Source organism: Mus pahari, unplaced genomic scaffold (assembly GCF_900095145.1).
Source record: "Mus pahari unplaced genomic scaffold, PAHARI_EIJ_v1.1 scaffold_12856_1, whole genome shotgun sequence".
Classification (NCBI taxonomy): Eukaryota; Metazoa; Chordata; class Mammalia; order Rodentia; family Muridae; genus Mus; species Mus pahari.
This window is the reverse complement of record NW_018392543.1, coordinates 4,415-10,524: the sequence shown is the minus strand read 5'-3', so window position 1 is coordinate 10,524 and position 6,110 is coordinate 4,415. Positions and strand designations below refer to the sequence as shown.

General features: G+C 46.8%; 1 pseudogene; it reads right to left on the bottom strand.

Moving 5' to 3' along the window:
* Positions 1-1,331: 1,331 nt before the first annotated feature.
* Positions 1,332-1,853, bottom strand: LOC110315087 (annotated as a pseudogene).
* Between the last annotated feature and the right edge of the window lie 4,257 nt (positions 1,854-6,110).

Below are 6,110 nucleotides of genomic sequence, written 5' to 3'. Positions count from 1 at the left end.
GAAATCCATCCATCAAGAACACAGAGTCAAGTAGGGAGGAGGAGGTTTTAACCACTGGGCAGGAGTTTTATGGGCAAGTGGATGTACTTTCAGGGAAGCAAGCCCCTGACTGTTTACATGATGGTTCAGGTCCCTGTCAGGTGATTTTTGTTCTGAAAAAGTTTCTTTCTGGGGAGAGTGTGGAAAGATGAAATAGGACAAATATGTTCTTTCTAAACAATCTCAAAAATGTATAAAACTGTATAAATGTTACCAGATATTACCTACAGTACCCAGGTACAGCATTGAAACCATAGAGCATTAAAAATCCATACAGACAAAAGTTAACAAAGATTTGCAAATGATAGTTGAAAAGTTCTATTTTATGCAAAAACTGGCAATGTACTGTGAAAACTCTATGCGAAACACAGGCTTTTTGAAGAGAAAAAAAAATTCTTATACAAGAATATGCCTTGGGTAACTTGCCAGACTGAAACTTGCTTTTGCCTAAGGTGTTGGGCATGCAATCCACATTCCTTAGAAATCTGAAGGTTTTCCAGATGACTGGTGAGAGGACCCAAAAAGAAAATGAAATTGGGTCTGGGTCACATTCCCTGGGTCACACTGGTGCATAGGCGCCAGGGGTCTCATCCAGGGTTTCCTCCTCCCCTTCTGGACCCTGGGTTTGCAATGGATCCCACTGCAGCCTCCCTGGCAAAGTCTGGATCCATCTGAAACCGAAAGCACCTGGAAACAACATCAACTATGCTGTTAGCAATCAAGGTGGGATTCAGCCTCTGCCTGCGGATAGTTCAGGGGTGACAAGTGGTAGTCACTCGTGAACCAGGATGAGACATCCCAAGCTCAGGCACTGGACATTGGTAATGTGGGAGAGGTGTATTCCTGGAGACACAGTGCCCACTGCTGCAGAAGTGGCTGGCCTTGATCTTGGAAGCAGAACTGCAGGTCTTTGCAAATGAACCATTCTGATTTAGGACTCTCATTGGCTCCTGCTCCCCAATTGATAAGGAAAAGCCTGCAGGTGCACTAATCCAGTACTTATCCAGGACCAAAGGCGGATATTGAGAGTGAGAACCCATCAGTTTTCTGTCTTAGGCTCCTTGTTGCTGACCAAGAGCATGCCAGGGAAATAACTGGGAGGCCTCCTTAGAAAACAAGAGCAGTGAGACGCAGGGGCTGCAGTGAAGATTGCCTGCAGAGGGGGAATGGAGAGATTTAGATTCACAGATCCTTTTTGGCACAAACCTGCTCTAAAATTGCAGAAAGGCGCCTGCTGTTCTCTATGGCTCCCTGCTGCCAAAGGCCCCAGGCAGCAGCCAAGGAGGAGGCACCTAGGGAGCAATGAATGTGCTCCAGGAGTCCTGGCAAAGTTCAGAGTCTATTTCTCCAGTCTCTGGTGGCTGATGCCTGGCACTAGCTGTAGCCACAGATCACAGTGTCATGTTCTTCGTGGCCACGGTGGGACGCTCTGGAACAGGACCGGGGCTGCGTTGCCACTGTGAATTATCTTCTACAGCATCCTCCCGGGTCCCCTGAGTGGTGGGTTTCTACTGCTCTTCCTCATGGATGGCGCTCATGGAGTCAGGAATGCTGGGCTCCAAGGTGCTCTGGATCCTGTTAGTGTCGGTCCTGGGGTAGATTCCCGCGATTTCTCTGATCCAAACGGGAAGCGGTTGTTCATGGTAAACACCGCCATTTTCTGATGGTAACACGCTGAGGACTGAATAGAAAGGAAGAGACCAGGGACCGCGGTCTTCTGAGAAGCTGTGGAGCAGAGAAGGCTGGACCTCTTGCATCGCAGGAGTGGAATCCCAGGACTGCATCACTTGCAGGGACCAGAAAGTCAACTCCATCCCTCGAGCAAGTACATGCCTCCTAAGGACAGGAGCCTGTGGAGCAGCCTCCTGTAGGCTCCAGGTCTGCGATTTTTTTGTAGTCTTCAAGGAAAGTGAGGTCCGATGAATTAGAAAAATTTTCTAGGGGAAAACGTCCGTTTGCCGGACGGACCTCCGTATGAAATCTGTTAACAAACGAAATCGTACAAAAACGCGAAGCCTGCGCGGAAAGCACTGATGAACAAAATCCGGTAAATGGTTTGAACTCATGGTCTGATTTCCTCCATAATCTGCTGAGCACCAAAAGGAACTTGGCTTGCCAGACAAGTCACAGTAGACCAAGAAGTGATAAACAGAGAGTCTAAGCTGGTCACTAACTACCCTGATTCAGTGCTGGGCGAATAGCAGACCTGACAGCGACCCCTGCTGTGAAGCATCACTGTATCTGTGAACCCTGATTCTTGCTTGAATTCCTTCACCTGCCCCCACTCGCAGCTGTAGTTCCTAGCATTGTGGACAAGCGCGGGAGGACTAATCACAGACTTACCCAAGATCCCAAGTCTTGCCTAAAATCCATGTTGTGCTAGTGAGACGTCTTATCCAGGTGTCGTCCTGAGTTCTGCTCCCTTATGTCTGAGGTGACATGAGGAAGGAAAGAGCAATTGAAACCGAATGGCAGTGGAGCCCTGGGCCGAAACCGATGATCATAGGCGCACAGAAAGGAAAGCATCTGTGCTGGAGATTCGTGTTTTCCCGGAATTTGTCGTCTTTCAGAGGGTGGGTGTCACATGTCTTGGCACACTTGCCAAGTTGAAAACATGCCTTTACCGACTGCATGAAATCTGCTATCAAAAAAGAAGGGAACAATTTTTCAGTGTTTAGAAACACCGAGCAGTGCAGGGAACCAGAAAACATTCCAAAACCCCAGTGTCTGCATCGCATCTCCTGTATACTCACAGCTGGACACCAAGCATTTCTGTTAGCATCCAGGTGCACACGGTCCAGATCCTGGGTTCGCACAGAATCCCACTGCAGCCTGCCAGGCAGAATCTGATCCTGTCGACAATAAGAAAGCACCGAGATGCAAAATCACTTGCGCGGTTTGAAATCACCTTCGGACTTCAGCTCATGCCTGCTGACAGCCAAACTGAATTTGGCTCAGTGGAAAGTAGCAAGCACTGTCTAATTGGGAATGTCANAAAACGTCCGTTTGCCGGACGGACCTCCGTATGAAATCTGTTAACAAACGAAATCGTACAAAAACGCGAAGCCTGCGCGGAAAGCACTGATGAACAAAATCCGGTAAATGGTTTGAACTCATGGTCTGATTTCCTCCATAATCTGCTGAGCACCAAAAGGAACTTGGCTTGCCAGACAAGTCACAGTAGACCAAGAAGTGATAAACAGAGAGTCTAAGCTGGTCACTAACTACCCTGATTCAGTGCTGGGCGAATAGCAGACCTGACAGCGACCCCTGCTGTGAAGCATCACTGTATCTGTGAACCCTGATTCTTGCTTGAATTCCTTCACCTGCCCCCACTCGCAGCTGTAGTTCCTAGCATTGTGGACAAGCGCGGGAGGACTAATCACAGACTTACCCAAGATCCCAAGTCTTGCCTAAAATCCATGTTGTGCTAGTGAGACGTCTTATCCAGGTGTCGTCCTGAGTTCTGCTCCCTTATGTCTGAGGTGACATGAGGAAGGAAAGAGCAATTGAAACCGAATGGCAGTGGAGCCCTGGGCCGAAACCGATGATCATAGGCGCACAGAAAGGAAAGCATCTGTGCTGGAGATTCGTGTTTTCCCGGAATTTGTCGTCTTTCAGAGGGTGGGTGTCACATGTCTTGGCACACTTGCCAAGTTGAAAACATGCCTTTACCGACTGCATGAAATCTGCTATCAAAAAAGAAGGGAACAATTTTTCAGTGTTTAGAAACACCGAGCAGTGCAGGGAACCAGAAAACATTCCAAAACCCCAGTGTCTGCATCGCATCTCCTGTATACTCACAGCTGGACACCAAGCATTTCTGTTAGCATCCAGGTGCACACGGTCCAGATCCTGGGTTCGCACAGAATCCCACTGCAGCCTGCCAGGCAGAATCTGATCCTGTCGACAATAAGAAAGCACCGAGATGCAAAATCACTTGCGCGGTTTGAAATCACCTTCGGACTTCAGCTCATGCCTGCTGACAGCCAAACTGAATTTGGCTCAGTGGAAAGTAGCAAGCACTGTCTAATTGGGAATGTCAACAAGGCTGGCCATTGGGAGTTGGCTCAAAGCACAGTGCTGGCGCCTGAGCGCCCTCTACTGTGAAGAAGACACAAGCTTGCAGCTCAGAGCTGTGAAGCCTTTATGCTTCTNCAGACTCATTCATTGGCCAGGAACCCTTGGTGGCAACTAGTCCAACAAGTCCAACTTGTGTGGACAGCAAGAGGGCAGATTAACTATAAATTTGGCTAGGATGGGAAAGCTGGCCCAAAACACCTTTAGAAAGGTCAATGAGAAGCAAGGACACTCTACAACATGGGAAATAAAACATGAGACAGAAAAGGGGCCTGGGGGAGTGGCCAGGTGGAGAGGAGATTCCAAGTCCTGAAGCTTCATTTCTACACTCAGCCTTTTTCTCCAACCATTTCTCTGCTGGGAATACAGGATTAGCATTGGCTGAGACCTCTAGCTGACCAAAGGACTACTAACAGGATTTCCAAGCCAGACCTAGTGACACAAGCCTTTAATCTCAGCATGAGGGAGGCAGAGACAGGGAGATCTTTGACTTGGTGGCCAGCTTGGTCTACAAAGTGAGGTTCACCACAGCTAGGGTTACACAGAGAGACACTCTCTGTGCTGGCTATTCTTTGTTGTCGACTTGAATATTTCTCAAATTAAACAAAATCCAAAATTGGAGGAAATNCCTGCAAGGACCTCAATATGAATCTGGAAGCACTGAATCTCATAGAAGAGAAAGTGGGAAATACCCTTGAATGCAATGGTACAAGAGACAAGTTCCTGAACAGAACACCAAAGACTCAGACTCTAAGATCAACAATTGATAAATGGGACCTCATGAAACTGAAAAGCTTTTTTTAAGGCAAAGGACACTGTCAATAGGACAAATCAGCAGCCCACAGATTGGGAAAGATTCTTCACCAACCCTACATCTGTCAGAGGGCTAATATCAAAAATTTGCAAAGAACTCAAGAACTTAGACACTAATAACCCAAATAATTCAACAACAACAACAAAAACTAAACTAAAATGAGGCATAGAACTATGCAGAGAATTCTCATCTGTGGGATCTTGAATGGGCAGAAGCACTTAAGGAAATGTTTAAATTCCTTAGTCACCAGGGAAATGCAAATCAAAACACTCTGAGGTTCCATTTTATACCCATCAGAATGGCTAAGATCATAAACTCAAGTGACAGCACATGCTGGTAAGGATATGGAGCAAGGGGAACATTGCTCCCCATTGCTGGTGGAAATGCAAATCAAAACACTGCTTGTGGACGTTGTACATCGTGGTGCGGAGCCTAGTGCGCACCACGATGTACAACGTCCACAAGCAGAAAACTGGGAACAGTTCCACCTTGAGACCCAGGCATATTACTCCTGGGTAAATATCCAAAAGATGCTCCAACATCTCACAAAGACCCTTGCTCAGTCATGTTCATAGTAGCTTTATTTGTAATAGCCAAAAACTGGAAACAACTTANATGTCCCTCACCTAAAGAATAGATAAAGAAAATGTGGTACACCTACACATTAAAATACTATTCAGCTATTAAAAACCAAGACATCGCCGGGCGTGGTGGCTCATGCCTTTAATCCCAGCACTGGGGAGGCAGAGGCAGGTGGATTTCTGAGTTCGAGGCCAGCCTGGTCTACAAAGTGAGTTCCAGGACAGCCAGGGCTACACAGAGAAACCCTGTCTCGAAAAACCAAAAAAACAAAAAACAAAAACAAAACAACAACAATAAAAAAACCAAGACATCATGAATTTTTCAGGCAATGAATGGAAGTTGAAAATATCATCCTGAGTGAAGTAACCCAGTCCCAAAAAGACATGCATGGTATATACTCACTTATAAGTGGGTATTAGTCATAAAATACAGGTACCACATTACACTCCACAGACCCAAAGAAACAAAACAAGAAGGAAGGCCCAAGCAAGGAAGCTTGAATCTCACTTAGAAGACTGAATAAAGGAGTCAGGCAGATGGAGGAAGAGAGCCGGGAGGGAGGGGGGATATGCAGGAGAATGGGGGATTCTGATGA